General features: G+C 38.9%; 1 protein-coding gene across 3 annotated transcripts in view; it reads right to left on the minus strand.

Annotated features, from left to right (window-relative positions):
* The window catches only part of LGR4 (leucine rich repeat containing G protein-coupled receptor 4), a 93,203-nt gene that overhangs the window by 46,225 nt on the left and 27,984 nt on the right, over window positions 1-18,994 (minus strand). The gene's annotated exons all lie outside the window — the stretch shown is intronic.

Consider the following 18,994-nt stretch of genomic DNA (forward strand, 5'->3'; position numbering starts at 1 on the left):
TGTAGTCATATTTTCTTCAAAACCTTTCAAAGTCCTCCAGGTAACAGTTGTAAGTGGATTTCATTTTTAGCTCATGAACAGATGCGAGCCGGAGACAAGTGCATACATGACAGGTATGCAGTCCGTTTCCAGTTTCTCCTCAGAGTGTCAGCAGAAAGGAGAGAACTCACTCAGCGATATAACTCAACAATTAACTAGTTCAAACGGCTAAAAAGTACTTTATTAACCATTTCTCTCTTCCCTGGCAGCTGCCTTTTGAATTGGCTTTCTCTCCCACACCCCACTTGCTATCAACACCGTGAAAGACAGGTTAAGGCAGCCTCCTAAGGAAAGTCCCAGCAGGCGCCAGGTCAGTCAAGGTGCCTGCGTCAGGTTCTGTGGTTAATTCCATGGCTGAGCCCTCGGGTCTCTCTCTAGCAATCACCATGGAAGTTCACATGTGCGACCTTCCCATTAGTAGATTAAACATATTGGTACGAGGAGGGAAGAGAGAAGTCAAGCACACCAAAGTCAGCCAACGATGATGATGCTGTGTTATTAATATTTTCAATTCAGTCCGGTGAAATTTTCTCTTAAAGGAAGTGATACCTTCAGTACTGTGTTAGATGTACGTCCCTTCTCCTCATCTTTCCTCTCGCTAAAGTTTAGAAATGGAATCCACCTCCCTTCTCACTAGCCACTCCCAAGGCAGGTCTGGAAAACTGCTTGGCTTGGGAATAACGGTAACAGCAACAAAAACAGCAGGCGCAGCAGCAGCTAACATGCAGCGAATGCTTGTAACATGGTAAGACTGCACATAAAAATCTCACTTTACAAATGGGGAAACTGAGCTAAAATAACCTCCTCAAACCATTCAACAAGTGGTGCAACACAGGAAATGTGAATTTCAGAGCCCAAGATCTCAAGTGCAAACTTTGAGCCTTGTTAAGTATTATTTGAATCCTGTTAACTACTTCTTTCCAGTAGTAGTCAAGATATAAAGCAAACCCTTAAGTCCTGCCAAGCTTAAAAAGTGGGAGGAACAATGCCCCCAAGACCTTGGCATAATCATCAATGAACCTCTGGAAGAGCCCTTTTGCTTGACAATTGGGTGCAGGGGGTTGAGGGGTGGGGAGGTCAGGGGGCAGAACTAAATAGCTATAGTGATTGAACCGAAGTCTATATAAATTTCTTAGCACAAGAAACTTCACTTTAGTTGATACTTATGACCATACAGACTCATGTGTATTTCAAAATTTTGTATCATTGAAAACAACTCAAATCCTACTAAGGATAACTCATAAGAAAAACAAAATTAATATGTTTCTCCAGGAATTATTTTTTTGTTTTTATGAGATGGGGTCTTGCTATGTTGCCCAGGCTGGTCTTGAACTCTTAGGCTCAAAGGATCCTCCTGCCTCAGCCTTCGGGTAGCTGGGAATACAGAAGCATGCCACCACACCCAGCAGGAATTATTATCTGTAAACCTAGGCTCCAATACTACTGTAATCAGCGATCATTATCCCCAGGGAAGGAGAGAGGAAACTCTCTGTTTTTCATAAACACTGTAGCAAGATACTGGAGAAATAGTACCAAAATAGGGGTCAGAAGAAGCAAGCTCAATTCCTGTACTATCACAGCCTGGGCATATCCTGGGTCTCCGTTTGCTTATCAGGAAACTGAGGAGCTGAGCTGACTGGTTGAGTGGCTTCCTGGCCTGACATGACATACTGTCATTACATACTGAATTCACCTTTTTCTGTAGATTTTTCATGGAGGGGCCCACCCTTCCTTAGGAAAACAGATGAGATTCATTTTATGGAATGTTTCTGAAAAATTGACCATAATGCAAAATTTAAAGACTACTAGTTTGCCATTATAAAACTACTGAGTCAAAAAAAAAAAAAAACAACAACAAAACCCCACCACTGAGTCACTCTCCCCAGAAACACATTTGGCCTTACCCAATAAAATCATTCTTAAGAATACAACAAAACTTTAAATCACAATTGAAAGGTAAAATAATTATCTGAGTAAACACTGATTCTATAAAATATCACACAATTCTGGTGCTTTTTAGTCATTCCAATAAAAGGAGAAAGAAGGACAACGATAATATGCTTTACAAAATGAGGCATTCCGTATCATTTGCTCTAAGCTTGGCACACCTGAATTCAGGTGACTATCACAGTTAACAGGAAAAACTGATTAATTGCCTCCTCAGCAAAAAACACATTAGAGACAATTTATACCACACTATTCTCTGCATTCCAATATTTTAACACACACACACATATATATAATTCTCTCATTTTTTTCCCTCAGAGTAACAAGACATAACAGGCAGTTTCGCTATGAGCTATAAATGCAATTAGTGGGACTCCTTATTTACAAACTAATGTATGTTAAACACATGATGAAATTCGTTTCAAAGCTTCATATTCAGAAACAACATATTTCCAAATTTTTCTGAATTCCACACATCCATAGAGGTCCTCTCTTTATAGGTATTTTCCCTCATACTTTCTGGGCTTCAGTTATAAAACATTTATGAATGAAACAAAAAAGGAGTTAGGGCTGGGGATGGTAAGCTACAAGATGTTATCTCCAGAGAAGCTCTGGAAGCATGTGGTTACAGAGTATAAGGTGGGTGGGTACTCATTTAAAATAATGAGGGCTAATAGTGAAAAACAACCTACAGACAGACAGTCTTAAGAGTAGACTCTAGACCTGACATCACCAACACCTGCAATATACAGATTTTATAAATAAGAGGCTAGAAACAACACAGGGAATTAAACTGTATAAATTCACATATGGAAGCCCTATGATGACAATTACAAATATATGAGCTCATAAGCCATATAGATTAAAATACATAAGTCAAAAATATTTGTTTGAAGAATTTTCAGCTAGAAGATGCTCCGACAAATCAGTACCTTCAAATTCACATGAGCCAATGCAATCTCATTAGTGATATCAGTAATTAATCCCCAGTGATCTACCATGCCAGGGTCCTACCAAGAAATAAACATAACACAGAAAACAAACAAACAAAAATCATACAAGGTCAAAGCACCACCAAATTACAAACAGCTCTGGAGGACAATTGCAAGAGAGCTGATGGCCTTACTTGGAGCTAGCCTTACGCAGTTGGGAGTAGGGGTTTTGGAGCCAGACAGACCAAGGTTTACCTGTGGATTCACTACCACTAGCTGTGTGACCTTCCACGAACTGTTCATCTTTTCTGAGCCGTGGCTACGTCGTTGGTAAAATGTTGGCAGTAACAATTCAACCTTGTCGATTGCAGTGAAGATCAGAAAACACCGATTCACATATAATAAGCTCAATAAGTAATAGCTATTATCTTATCGTCCATGTTTTTCCTGCTCCTGGAAGCCATCTGCATCCAATGGACTGAGAGTGGACTAAGAGGAGGGTAAGCATCACACTACCTTTGTTGGCCTTTCCAGAAAGAAACCACTTTTACAGAAGAGAAACTAAATGCTGCAGAAGACCTAGAACCTGGAGTTATTCCTAAATATAAAACTAAACTCCAGAATTCAAAGAGCCAAAGATTTTAAGATGGAAGAACCGTTCGGGATCAAATACTTCATTAAAAACAAAAAATCAGAAATACAAAAGCACATCACCTCACTAGAAAAATAAACCTGAATGTCCAAATATCAGCAGTCACTGATTTTAAAATTAACATTAAAAGTGTGCAATTGTTTAATTGAAACTGCCAAATCTCCCTAGTGGTTAAACTCTCATCTTTTTTTCCCTATAAAATTCCCTAATGTTAAAGTACCTACAGAGTAAAGAAGAACATCATGTTTCAACAAGGTACCTTTTAAAATCCCTGTAAAATGGTCTGTAAGCGAGCCTAACCTGTTTGCTGATGGCCAAGCATGTACTTCTGTGGACTCTGCCATGGCATCCTCACTGGGCCTGGGCCTTCTGCCACAGAATTATTTAATTTTAAATATACTGTGATTGACCCAGTGTTATCTAAATTTGAACAAGCCCTCCTATTTGTATTAGATAAAACTGTACTGCTACTACCATAGTGTTGATTGTATCTCAAATATTACCTGGCAGTTTAAAAAGTCACTAAAATACATATGGGTTCCAGGGAACACAGGGTTCTCTAAAGTATTCTCTAGGGAAAAAAAAAAGGTGGTGATGTCCTTAAACTCAAAAAACACATGTTGATAACGATCAAGAACTAATACTCTCCCAAAGGCTTTTCCAGGGTCTTTGGCAATCAACCCGAAATTTCAGGCCAATCTCCAGTTAACAGATGTCTACAGTATGACCAAAAACAAAAAACTAAAACTAACTGCAAAACTTGCCTCCCGAGGAACAAATTTGAAGAGAAGGTCTCTCTCTCTCTCTCTCATCCACAAGTATTAAATAGTATAGACGCACATAACACCAAAGTTCTAGTTTTTAGAGCTTTTCTGACACTATTCCCTATCTTTGGTCACTTTGTTGTTTTATAGGTCAACAAAAGTGACCTATGTTAATTGTTTTTTACAAATTGAAATACAGAGAAAACCATCCATAATATCAACACCCACAGATGACCACTGCATATGTCATGGGTATCATTACAGATTTTTCAAATATATATGGTATATATTTTTACAAATATGAAATCATATAGTTCTGAACATGTTCATCTCTTGACACCTAAGATTCTTCATTTGCAAAATGAAAAACAAACTCCTCTGAAAATCTTTTAATGAAAGTGTAAATATTAAAGTCTAACATATATCAATGCTATTTTTGGCAGCCCATACATGATGGGATGGGAACATCTTTGCTACTAGAAGCCATTTGCCAAAAGGAATAAGAGGTTAAAGGGTTTTCCTTTTCAAAAGAGAAAAGAGATATCCTGTCATCCATTTAACAAATATTTACAAAGTACCCATTATCCACATATATACAAGGCACCATGCTAGGATGATGAGGATTTTATGTCAAAAGATATGTCGACAGTTATTTTTTGTACTAAAATCCATCAGTCCATTCTATTTTGAACTTGCTATTACTGTTTAAGATACTGCTGTAATGTTCAATTAAATTTATATTTTTTAAAATTGCATTACTGCATTTTGAAAACAGTAAGAACATCTACATATTCATGAAGGTACTGCTCTTTACACTGCAGAAATGGGGCCAAAACAGTACATATGCCATTTTTGTGAGATTTTGCTCCAGAGATATTTTCCTGACCTTAAATGTTTTAGCACTTCTAGAATCCACCTAAGTGTCACAATAGACACCTCCTAATGTCTTGTGCATCATTTCTGCTACAAACAGTTTTAGGCAGCAGGAAAAACTCGCACCATGCTATCTGGCATCTTCTCTGGCATTTTCAAATACAAAGGCTCAGTGCTTCCCAGCAGAAGGAATCCAAAATTTGCTTCTCTGCAGCCTTAGGATCTTTAAGAGGACAGATGCCACAACAACCATATTGACATTTAAAAATAAATGCTAATTACTACACAGAAAAGTTACCAACTTGTAAAGACATTATCTACTTAAGGTGCTTGAACATCCTAAGTACATGATCTTCCTAACAACTCAGAAAGGCTAGAGAAAATGCTACCCTCAAATCTTAGAAAAAAATTAAAAACTCTTTCCTATCAGAGATGAAGCACGTTTAATTCATTTTAGGATCACCTAGTTTCAAGGATTAAAACCTCTGTTTTAGCACCTTTTAGAATTTTCCCAATTAAAGACTTTCAAAGCTGTGTTGCCATCGTTAAGAAAGTGAAAAGATACGAAAAAGAATGGGAGAAAATATTTGCAAAACATAGATAAAGAATTTGTATCATAATACAGAAAGAACTCTCAAAATCAGTAACAAGAAAACAAGCCCAATTTTAAAATGGGCAAAAGATTTGAACAGATACTTCCCCAAAAAGATACACAAATGGCAAACAAGCACACAAAATGATGTTCAACAGCAATTATTAAGGACATGCAAATTAAACCACAATGAGATACAACACAACTATTAGAATGGCAAATATCTATAAAAATTATAGTTGACAATACCAAGTGCTGACAAGGATGTAGAACAACTGGAACTCTCATACATGGCTGGCAACAATGCAAAATAGTACGATCACTTTGGGAGATAGTTTGGTAGTTTCTTATAAAATTAAACATATAGTTATATGCACACAATCCAGAAGTTCTAGGTATAAATAAAATAATTGGCCCAAACTGGAAACAACCTGAATATCCTTCTACCAGTGAATGGATAAAGCAACTCTGGTATATTTATACAATAGAATATATCATCCAGCAACAAAAAGGAACAGACTACTGATATAAGCAACAGCGTAGATGAACCTCAAATATCTTATGCTAAGTCAAACAAGCCAGAGGCAAAAGGCTACACACATACTATATGATTTCATTTATATGGCATTTTCCAAAAGGTAAATCTATAAAGACAGAAAACAGATCAGTGGTGGCCAATAGCTGGGAGTCAGGTGGAGTGGGGTGTGGTAGAGAAAAGGCTGGCTATAAAAGGGCACAAGAGAACTTTCTGGGGTGATGGAAATGTTCTATATTTTGATTTTGATGACAGTTATATAATTGCAGTTTTTCAAAACACTTAGAATTGTATATTAAAGTGTGATGTTCCTTGAAGTGTTTGGCAAAGAAAAAAATTAAAAAGCAAAAAAATAAAAAGTGTGAATTTTATACCATATGTAAATTAACCTTCAATACCTGTGTTTTTTATAAACAAGAGCATATATGATAAAACCTCCCCATGTTTCCTCCCCAGGAAGAAAAAATAATTCATCCTATGTCTATCCTTTCTCTCCAAGCCCTACTCAAAACCACAAAATGCAAAGCACAGCACTGTCTTGGGAATCAGGAGACCTGGGGCTCTTTTGTCTTTTTGATTTCTGCTATCAAGAAATCGAAGCAAAGCATTGCACCCAGCCTCTTCATTCTGTTTACTGAACAGCTATTGGGTCTGTGCCTGTACTGGGAAAAGGGAGACAGTCTCTAACCCTCAAGAGCTTCTGAGGCAGAGACAGGAACAATGACAAAACAAGTAAATACTATGACATGTGTGGCCCAGCAAGGGAAGATGATCAAATCAGACCTGGAGCTCAAGAAAGACTTCCAGTGGCAGGGCTCTTGGGTGAGGCAGAAGATACTTTAGAGAGTAAATTATCTCTACTTTACAGAGCGCTGCTATTTTGATCTGTGCTCTCACCCATTAGGTTGGCAAGGTTTCTCAGTAGAGACTCAATTGGCATGTTGAACAGGATAATTCTTCATTATTCAAGGCAATCCTGCTTACTAGGGCATCCCTGTCTCCCAGCACACTAATCTAGGGCAAGCAGAAGTGTTCCCAAACACTTCCAACTTACCCTTAGGAAGCTGGTAGTACAGAGAGGGACATAAAGTATATTTAGCAGGTGGCAAACAATACTTTTGAAAAGAAATGTAATGAATACCTGATATCAAAGTTAAGTACATTACATAAAAATAAGTATTGCTTACTAACAATTAGATTTTTTAAATATATACACATATATGTATTCATATATATACACATACACACATATATGTATGTGGTCCTGATGTAAAAAATACACTTTTTTATGTATTTTATATATTATGTAAAATATATATACACATACATATATATGTATGTGGTCATGATGTAAAAAAAGGGTAGTCCACACTGGGCTCAGAGAGAAAAATTGAAAGTCTCTGAACTAGACAACTTGTATCTTGGGGAGAGCAAGGGGTGCCTTCCTGGCAGAAGAATTATCATGTGCGAAAGCATGGTCAACTGAGATAAAACCAGAGTGTTCTAAGAGATAAAACCATCAAGGAAATAGAGAATTTGAGCAGTACGGTCAAAAAAAGATAAGACCCTCAAGGAATGTTAGCATTACAGCAGTACCACTACAAGTGGTGAGAGAAACTACAGAGACAAGCAGAGAGCACATCCCTAAGGGCCTTATATGCCACCTTTAGAAATCAGAACTCTATGCGAAAAGCATGGAAAGCTGTTGGTGAAGTTTACGCATGTCAAGTTTGCCAGAGAGAGATCATTCTGGTAGCCAGATATTATTATACAACGGGACGAAAGGAAGGGAAGCCAGGAAGAAGAAACCCAGCCCTTCTGGATTTCAGCTTCCTTTACTGTGAAGTATTTTGTACTCACTAACTTCTAAAGCCTTTTCCAAATCTATCATTACTACTCCTCCTTTGACATTCCTGCTCCTGCACATTCCATGCATAATTAGTACAAAATAAGAAACCCTTAGCTTCATGTTTTTCCTATTTATGTGTGTAGGCCCATTTGCTTGTTTGGCAAGTGTGTGAATGAGACTGAAACATACCCCCTTCAGAATTACAAGACTTCAGCAATTAAGAAAGACGCATGACTTCATTTCCAAAGGTAATATTTTATGTTGTAATTGTTTATGCTCTTGATGAAGCAATACCACCTAGGAGACATTTAAGGGTGTGTTCTTTAAGGAGATGCTAACCCTGTAAATTAGAAAAGAGAGAGAACAAAACACCAGTGTGTAAATATCACACCACAACAAAAGGCATGTGTAGCTTAAATTACACATCCTTAAAAGGGTAACTTAAAGAAATAAAACTAGGCTACTTCAATATTTTCTAAGGTTAAAGCAAGTACAGCTTCTTCGGTGGAGTTGTTTTTTTTTTTTTTTTTTGTCTTCTTTTGTTTTGTTTTTTAAACAGAGACTAGTTTTCATAAGTGTGGGATGTGTTCTAAAGAGAAAAATATAAAACCCTCTAATTCCGGAGCATGTTTACTAAATGGCAACAAAAAATAAATGCCAAAGACAAAAAGAACATTACTTTCTTTTCTATAATTTGATCAAGTACCCTACCATCTGGCATCCCACAGAACAGACAAGGGTTAAACCATAATATCCCTTGTTTTCTTCCTACCTAACGGGTGTTCCCAAGCATTCTTTGGGTGTCAACAGCTGTTCTGCTAACCCTATGATGACAAAACAGTGTTCATTACCAGCCAAGACACACAGACAAAATGCTATTTCAATAGTCCATTTAACAAGAAGTATTGTAAGGATTATCGTCTGGGCAAATTGGAAACACTCAATTACTTCATCCTAGCAGACAAAATGCACTATTCATAAAGAAATCAATCCAGCGGCATTTATTATGGTAAATATTCTAATTAACTAAACGGTTTATGTTTTATTATGGCTACACTTATTAACACGACTGATAGGAAAACATTACTTCACCGTCCTTGCCTTCAAAACACGCACACCCACGAAAACTTCTGTTTAGACGTGTATCTTTTAAACTTCAGCTCACAACCAATTAATGGGTTGTGAAATCATTTTAATGGGTGATAGCCAACTTTTTAAAAATCGAAATAGGAAAGACTAGGACAAGAAAATTTTAGAATGTATGAAATGCAGTAAAGGTTAAGCACTGTTTCAGCCAATTTTGTTTCAGCCCATGTGTGCTTCTCTCTTCCCGATCTCAAAGTCTGAATGCTCTGGGTCAGTGTCAAATTCGACTATAGCATTTGTGAAGTACAGTCAGAACCATGAGCTCAAGGAATTGGCTATTTAAGCCAAATATTTCTTATTCCTCTAAATTGAGTCAAAACTACAGCTACTTTCCCAGCACCACAAGGTCAGCCCCGTGAACTTAGAAACCTTCAAAGTCCCTCTTTTCCTTTGTCTATACCCTCGTACTTCCATATTTTAGTGAAATGGGCTTTCTAAAACTGACAGGAACGGTATGAGGGAATGCCACTGAGATCCATGGGGATGTTTAAAAAGCTTTATTACATACAGTACTATTTTCAACTGACTCAGTAGAGCTGGTGATAAAACTGAGTTAGCTAAATTTCTACCCTGCTACCCTGGGTTCTATTGAAGTTTGTAGAAGTACATAAACATCATGACATTTTTTCATTTACTGTGCATAAAATGCTTACAGATAACACTGACAAAACTGCCCTTAGATAACATAATGACTTTAAGGTTAAGAAAACAAAACAAGGGGAAAAAACACAAAAAACCTACACTCTAGTAAATCATTTCTAATGTCCCGAACCCAAAAGAAGCCTCCCAACAAGCACTGTTTGAACATCCAATAGTTGAAGCAAGTGGAGCTCCAATTTCCAAGACACTGGGGCACTGACCTCATTATGTTGAGGTAAGAGGAAAATTCTAAATGACGAGGCACTCTATACCCTGAAGGCCAGCTGCCATAGGTCAAGGCCTGAACCTGAAGGCAAGCTCTACGGGATTTCACCATCCCCACAATGCAGGCTTGTGGGGCAATCACTTCCCTTCAGGCCATGAGGTGTGCAGACACCCCTCCCAAACACACATATACACACATGTGTGCACATACACACCCCACACACACTCTCCCTTCTGCCCTCTGCTCTGATGGTCATTTTTAAAAAGGGTTATAAAATGTGTTCTATCTTTAAAGGAATGACTCAAAATGGTAACTGGGATGACTCAATCATTTCTATTAAGTATAAGACAACAGACATTGATAATGATGGTTTATAAAAAGTCATTCAAAATATTCCCTTGGGAATGACTTATAAGTCATTACAGTTACTAATGATGTATTCAGTACAGAAGAGACTATGTAATCAAATCATGACAAGGTCCTGAATCTTGGGAGCAGAGATTCTCAAACCTGGTTTGTAATACTCCTGGACAGCTCCATTTGTGACAAGTCTTTAAGTTCTAAAAAGTCCCTAAAACAAAAAAACTTCAATTCCTTTTAATTTTGGCAATCAATATGGGTCATATGGTCCTTTTTTTCTTTTGCTGGAGGAAAAAACAATATGCTGCCACAAATTTATTTAATAAGAAAAAAGACACACAAATTTCATGGAAGCACAATTTTCTGTCCAGAGAAAAATTACTGACAGTTACTGCTTTATGACATTCTTCTGAGGGAATTTTTTAATTCTGCAGTTGACTTGATGTTTTATTGAAGCAGTTTTTGTTACTAAATTGGTAAGCAGAGAAAAAATAATGTCTGAGAAAATAAACTCCTGCAAAGAAGAGGACACCTACTTCCCCTGACCCCCAGCAAAACCAGGTACACACCTCTGATTCAAACACACATTCTATAAATAACTTAATCATAATTAAAGAATTAGGATTAAAGGATCAATTCAGACACCAATAACAGGGTGAAAATACATAGGATAACAGTTGACCTGGTACAATTCTGGTTTATACTTCCTATCCCACCATAAATATTAATAATGTACTCTTAGGCCTGGTGTGTTAGCTCACACCTATAATCCCAATACTCTGGGTGGCCGAGGGGAGAGGATCACTTGAGGCCAGGAGTTCGATACCAACCTGGGCAACATAGTGAGACCCAATCTCTACAAAAAATAAAAAAATTAACTGGGCATGGTGGCCTATGCCTATAGTCCCAGCTATTAGGGAGGCTGAGGCAGGAGGATCACCCTGAGCCCAGGAGTTTGAGGCTGCAGTTAGCTATGATCACACCACTGCACTCTAACTGGGGTCACAGAGAGATCCTGTCTCAAAACACACACACACAAATAATATACGCTTTCGCTCTGAAAGGTATCCTAGTTTGGATGGTAAATGAACTGACTATTCCACTAACAGCAGTAGATATGGCTGAATGAAGTTGAATAGGTTGTGATAGGAAAGGGTGGAATTTTTGGTTTGGTTTGCCTTAGTGAAAGCCTTGAATAAAAGGTTAATTTCTCATCTGAACAATATCACGATGATAATATGAAAAACTTACACTTATCCAGCATCTGTAGAATTTGTAAATATCTCTTTGATTCCTGCTCTTCCACCTGGACCCCATGCTCCATGAGGTAGGGTCTGTATTTTGCTCACTATCGTATGTTAAGCCTCTAGAACAACGTGTGGTCACAGTGTCTGTTGAGTGAATGATGTGCCGGACGCTGCATTAAATGCTTTACATAGTAACAGCAGTAAGTACTTATTTAGCACTTCCAACAAAAATAAGCCTAACAATTTTCCAACCATCTAAGTCAAAGGGCTGATTGCAGGAGGAAAGGAAGGAAGGATGTACAAAATAACTTCCTTACAAATGACATCTGATCTGCTCCTAGGAAAGACCATCAAGAACACAACATGTATGGACAGCAAAGAGCATTAATGACAGATTTTGCCCCAAATCTATTGCTATAACCAAATAACCACCTTTGGGGAAAAGCAAGACAGAGAGAGTAAGGTTTTCATTTAAACACAAATTGCTGGATTTAAAAATAGCCTGGGAGGAATGATGCAAAATCGGATTTCAGTAAAACTAATTTTTCTTCCTCAAAATTTCAAAATACAGGCTTTGTCCTAAAAATAGTACCTCACAGAACCACTAAACTAGAAAGCATAGTGGTTAAGAGTTTCACCCAGAAGCCAGACCAAGAGCCTGCTCACTCACTAGCTATATAACCCCAGGCAAGTCCCTTAATCTCTCTGTGCCTCAGTTTCTGCAAGTATAAATGGAGATGACAATTCTGATCTCAGAATAGCACTGTAAGGATTAAATGATATGACCTCCGGCTAGTGCCCAGCACACTGCCTAGCTCATAGCAAAAAGTCAGCTATTATTATTTTTTCATTATCATCCTCACTCAGTCACCATCTCATCTAACAATCTCATTTTAATAATGAGGCAACTGAGACCCAGAGGGGTAAAATAATTAATCAAAGAACCAAGATCAGAATCCAAATGATAAATCCCAGTCCAGGATTCTTTCTACTATCTTAAACTGGAGTATGCTGCAGTAATGTTTTAGAAATAAATATGCTTTGGAACTTGGGAAAACAACTTCCCCAGAAACAATGCAGCAAATGGTGCTTAGACTCTGAAGTTAATGGGTAAGAGCTGGCTGAGCCCCTTACTGCAGCTAAATGAATGACCTAACCTTGCAACAAAAACATCAAACAAACATATAGTACTACCTGTACTTAACCAAGTCAATGCATGAAAAGTTTCTTCTTACTTAAGAATACTGGTCCTTGAAGAAGTTTAATAAGTTTAAAAATGAGGCAAAATTTCTTTTTTCTCGCTGTTGCCTGGGCTAGAGTTACGTGGCATCAGTGTACCTCACAGCAACCTCAAACTCCTGGGCTCAAGTGATCCTCCTGCATCAGCCTCCTGAGTAGCTGGGACTACAGGCATGTGCCACCACATCCAGCTAATTTTTAGTAGAGATGGGGTCTCACTCTTGCTCAGGCTGGTCTCAAACTCCTGACCTCAAAGTGATCTTCCTGCCTTGGCCTCCCAGAGTGCTAGCATTACAGGCATGAGCTACCACGCCCAGCCATGCTATGGAAGAGTTTTTAAGGAATATGAACAAGCCTGCTTTACAAAGAAATTCTGGTAGATGGGCACAATTTTCACCTTCCCTACACCTTTACAATCTTTATTGCAATAGCACATTGACACCCTTTTCCTGGCCCACACTGAGTGATGTTAGAAGCAGCAGCCCCAAGAAACTGATGGCCATGGATATTCCAAGAATGCTGATGAGATTATTCAGGAAGCTACACAGAACTGTCTTTATCAGAGTCCTTGGGAAAAAGTTCTCTCTGACCTCAATTCCAAGAATAGCTGTGTTCCTCCTGTACAACTTGTCCTTTCCATCGTTTATGGACAACGTGGGATCACAGAAGTGTTTCCTTTGTCCCTCTTTCTATCAGCTACTAAGCTTCTCTGAGCCATACTGTAACCCACCATTTACAAATGCATACATTAGGTGGGTAGCTTCAGTAATTCCTGTCCTCCATTTATGCTTTCTTGCCCTATTGCGGGGGGGGGAGGGTTCTTCTCATCCACTTATTCTGTATTTTTTCTTATGCATTTTTTTATAAGCTATCTTGAATTCTTTCTGGAATAAAGTGGATTATACCACTACCTTGTGAGCACCCTCTAAATGCCTGGCATATACAAAAACCAACAAATGCCCAAATATATTTTTTTCTCAAAGAATGATTTTACAGTCAAGAAAGTTGAAGTAGGAAGATCAACTGAGCTCCTGAACCAAAACAATAGCACAAGGGACAGAGAGGAAGAGATAGATAAGAGCCCCTCAGAGGCAGCACCAGCAGAACTTTGCTAGTGATTAGAGGCTGGGAGAAAAGGTGAACTTTGAAGATGACACAGTGGTTTCACATTCATGGAGCTAATGGAGTGATGCTGCCGTCACCTAAAGACACAATAGGAGGGAAAAGTATGTCAGGTCTGTAGGGTCACGGTTATCCAGCAGGTAGGTAAACTCAAGGCGTGAGAGTGGGCAAGAAGGCACTGGAGCTGCAGAAGCATGGCTGGATGTCATGAGTCACACCTATAATCCCAGCACTTTGGGAGGCCAAGGCAGGAGGATAGCTGGAGGCCAGGAGTTCGAGACCAGCCTGGCAACACAGCAAGACCTCACCTCTACAAAAATAAAAAAATTAGCCAAGCGTGGTGGTGAGTGCCTATAGTCCCAGCTACCCGGGAGGCTGAGGCAGGAGGATCCCTTGAGCCCAGGAGTTCGAGGCTGCAGTGAGCTATGATGATGCCTCTGCACTCTATCCCAGGTGACAGAGCAAGACCCAGTCAGGCAGACAGCATCACCTAGAGAGGAACTGGAGGAAAATAAAGAAAATGCCCAAGAAAAAAAATTTTTTTTTTAGAAATAACTCAGTTTGAGGAACAGAAACAGGAAGGGGAGGTGGGAAGCAGGAATGATCAGGAAGAAGAGGGAAGAACCTCAATGAAAAGCTTCCAGAAGAGAAAGTGCCCTGCTATCAAAGGCTGCCAAGAATTCGTAAACAGTTGCCACAGGATTTGGTAATTGGATCATTTGTCAATATGTTTATCACAGCATGAATCTCATGCATATTAACCATGAGTAAAATTTTTTCCCCTTATTTTGGCTCCAGAATAGAACAAAGAAAAGGAGAGAATTTCCTGAGGTGACTGGGCAAGGTTTAAAAGAGCAAAGGAAAAGAAACACAAGGTTTGAAGAGGATGTGTGTAAACATGTGAGGAGGAGACCGCCTGAGGTGGAACTGACTGGGCTAGGATCTGGAGAGACAGGAACAGGGGGACCTCGATGTGACTGTTCCTCCCGCAGCCCTGCAGGGCAGGAGGGGAAGTTCCCCCACCAATGAGCAGGTGGGGCTACCAGCTGACCGCACCTCAGAAGGGCCCCAGAACCTGTGAGTGCTTGGCATCTCCTCTATTCTCTAAGTCCAGAATCATCTAATTCTAGGGTCACCCTCACACTGAATGTACCCCTCTCACTCCCACATCACAACTGTGTATTCCCCTCCTAGTGTGTTTTCCCAGCTCTTTCCCAGCTACGGTAATTAATTCAAATACACCATCACTTAAGTGCCAATCAAAGCTCCATCAAGATCCAAGAAGAACAATAGTATGCTTATATGCACAGTTTTTTAATTTAAATTACCAGTTGAGTCATTACATGCCAACAATTAAGCAATGACAAACACGTAGATTATACTCCACGTTAATAGAGCTAAACCAGAGAGCTCAGAGAACAAGTTGTCCTGGACAGCCAAAGTTTCCAGATAGCTGAGGGTTTATCCTTGGGGAAATGGAGGACGAGGAGGCACAGACACTTAAATAACTTTAATAATGACTATTTTTCTAAAGTGCTCTTTACACTTCTTTGCTTTCCAAAATGGCACATAAGAAACATAATTTAACCTTTTTGTGGCCTTCTTTATAAGCATCCAAGGCTGTGATGAACCAGCACACAGCATAGTGCTGACAAGGCTAAGAACTTATAGAAGCTCCCATTGCTTCTGGGGTCAAATTTAAACTCCTCCCTAGCCCCTGGAAGAAGTTGAGATTCTCCATCAGTTAATACGGCCTTAACTTTCTTTTTCTTCCCATGTTTCACCTACATTTTTCTGCTCTGGCTAGGTCCTCCTCCTCCCCACTTAGATCCCCTTTTCCCCAGCTCCTCCCCACCAGCACAGCCGTTTCTTCCCACCTCTGTCCCCACTAGACCAGGCCTACACAAAACGTGGAGCTACTCTGTAAACTGTTAACATCCACAATGAGACAAGCAGAGACACTGAAAGAAAGTTCACATCATGGCTACTTGATAAGATAATTTTATGCCTTAAATCAAATAATAAAAACTTTGGGCTTGTATTATGTATGTTTTCTTTGTTCCATTTTATTTTTCTAAAAGTTAATCTGTGTCGTATTTTACAAGAGTAGTGAACCATACTGGATTGGAAATTTAAAAAAAAAAAAAATACTAGCTCATCACCCCACAGATATTTTAAGGAGTACTACACCCTGCACTGCTCACATGGAACACCACCCTTCTATCCCTTTCTCCCACAGCCTACTCTAATGTTCCTCAAGGCCTCCTCTAAAATATCCTCTCTGAACAATCCTACTCAATGTGAACCTTTTTTCCAAAATCTGTAGTCCGTCACTTCAGCTGTTAAAAATATTTTAATGAATTAAACAGAAAAGCAAAACAAAGTATTCACCCTATTCCTGTGCAAATTCCTTGCACCAAGGAGCCCTGTTTTATTTGCTTTCTCCTTCTCTTCATTCGTTGCACAACACAGAGGCAGTGCAGTGCAGTAGTTCAACTTCTGGGTTAAAATGGGACATAAAAATGGAGTCCAATTCCCAAGGGCCTTAGTCAAACTCTGGCCCTGTAGCCTGAGACAAGTCCCTCAACTCTTTTGAGCTTCCAGTTTCTCCTCTGGGATGTGAGGCCAGCATGGTATGCAAAGCCTTCCCAACTCTAAAATTAAATAATGTCTGTTTGTTCTTAGAAAGGCTCTCAGGTTCCTCATGGGCAAATGGGAAAACATCTGCCCTACCACAGAGCTAGGAAGATTGGAAAGCACTTTTATAACTGTAGAGACCTCTGGGAATTTTAAGGCACTCTTACTACAACTCTGCATATACTGGGTGCCGGTGCAAAATGCATAAACCAAACACAGAAACTTCATGTATTCCACCTTTGAAACTGAAGGCCAGGACAGTGAGGGGCCTGGAAACTCTTGACTAGGGAAGCCACTGAAATAGAGGCTGTCTGGTCTGGAGAAGATGAGATTGAGGGAGAAAATGAAAGAGCTCTCTCGTAGATAAGAGAACATCATCTCAGTTGCTACAGATGAATGAATTAGGTACAATGAACAGGTGCTACAGATGGGAAAGGAAAGGCACTAACAATTCCTAAATGTCTAATACTGCTTAGTGTTTACATCCATGTCCCCCTTTAATATTCATAACTTTGGCTTTATGTACCCAAAGTAAAATAACATTTGGTGGAGTAGAAGTCTATGGTCTCTCTACTGTACTGAACTGGGAAGCAGACTGTACCACAAAATCTAACAGAAAAGAACACCGTTAACGCCTTAGAGCTGTGCAGTAAGTATAAGTATACCTTGTCACCAGATATACTTAGGCTGTGGCAAGACCATTTGTCAAAAACACCTGACAGAAGATTCCTACCATGGAGATGACTCCAGAATTCTGGTACCTGAAATCCATACAATAGCCACCCCCACCCCTGAAATCCCACACAACTGGGAAGACCAATGCAGGGCTGTCAACTTCCTATTTTGACATGTGAGAACACTTAAAAAATAACTATATCAATCTATTTTAAAAAGGGGAGGAGGGCATTTAATACCAAAAAAAAAAAAGAAAAAAAGAAAAAAGAAAAAAGAACATGATCTTAGAATAAAAGATGGCTATTTAAGATGATTAAAAGTAGATTCATCTAAAAATCATGACATTTTCCCTAGTTTTCATATTTCACCATGCAATTGGTCAAACAGCTGGAAACTCACACCATTACACCAAATGACCTTTCTCACTATGATTTTAAAACTCAAGAGATTATGCTACAATTGGACATAGCCTCTCTTAGTTTGTATTAAATGATCAAATTCTAATAATGGCATTACCCTTTCTAGATAACAGTAGACCAAGTGCCACTTCCACTAATCAACACAACTTTCAATAATAAAAAGAACTGGCATTTAGTGCCAGGCACATGGCAAATGATTCACATACCTTATCCTCACAACAATCCTAAGAGGTAGGTACCCTCATTTTACCCAACTGGAAATAGAACAGCTCAAAGTTACCTAGCAGAGATGGTAACCCAGAATTCGAATACTCAGGCAGTCTTCAAATCCTATCTCCCTAATTTAATGCCTTAAAAAAAAAAAAATGTCAGGCACTAACAAATGATTTTAAGAAATGTTTCAAAGCCACTAACTTATCCAGGAAATTTATCCTATAAAAATGGATGCTTCATTTGGCTTGGTGGAAAGTGAAGCCACTTACATAACTAAAATATATATTCCATAGTTTTTCTACCATAGTTTTTCATCATGTATATGGAAAGGGGGGAAAAAAACCCAAAATCTCAGGAAAATAAATCATGATGGCAATAAAGATATTTTCTACCAGCCCTACAATTTATGTAATTATAGTTTACAACATGGTAGTGAAAATAGCTACTGAACTGCCTGCTCTTGTCACAGGTGTTAATATCATTTGTTCATAATGTTATCACATATCTATCACACATCTGCAAGAAACTCTAGGCCTAAATACATGCTTGCAAATACTGAATTTTGTACGATAGATAGGCCTCTCACTTAGCTGTACCAGTCTTTGCACTGCATTTGGGGTGGGGGGGCGGCGGGGACCATGAAGGGAAGGTGAGGGGTTGAGGAGGTGGGGGAGACACTAAAACATCTGACATATATCTGCCTTTTTGGTTACTAACTAGTTTTAATTTCAGATAATCTCCCCATCCACTTTATTTTGGTTCTTCTGTTGTTTCCACCCAATATTTAGATAGCAACATGAGCCATAAAAGCTGGGATGGGTCTTAAATTTGGGGGAGGGCAAGCTAAAAAGCTTGGCCCAGAGTGAAAACTGCCACTTATGTGGCTGA

This window comes from Eulemur rufifrons, chromosome 6 (genome assembly GCF_041146395.1).
Source record: "Eulemur rufifrons isolate Redbay chromosome 6, OSU_ERuf_1, whole genome shotgun sequence".
Classification (NCBI taxonomy): domain Eukaryota; kingdom Metazoa; phylum Chordata; class Mammalia; order Primates; family Lemuridae; genus Eulemur; species Eulemur rufifrons.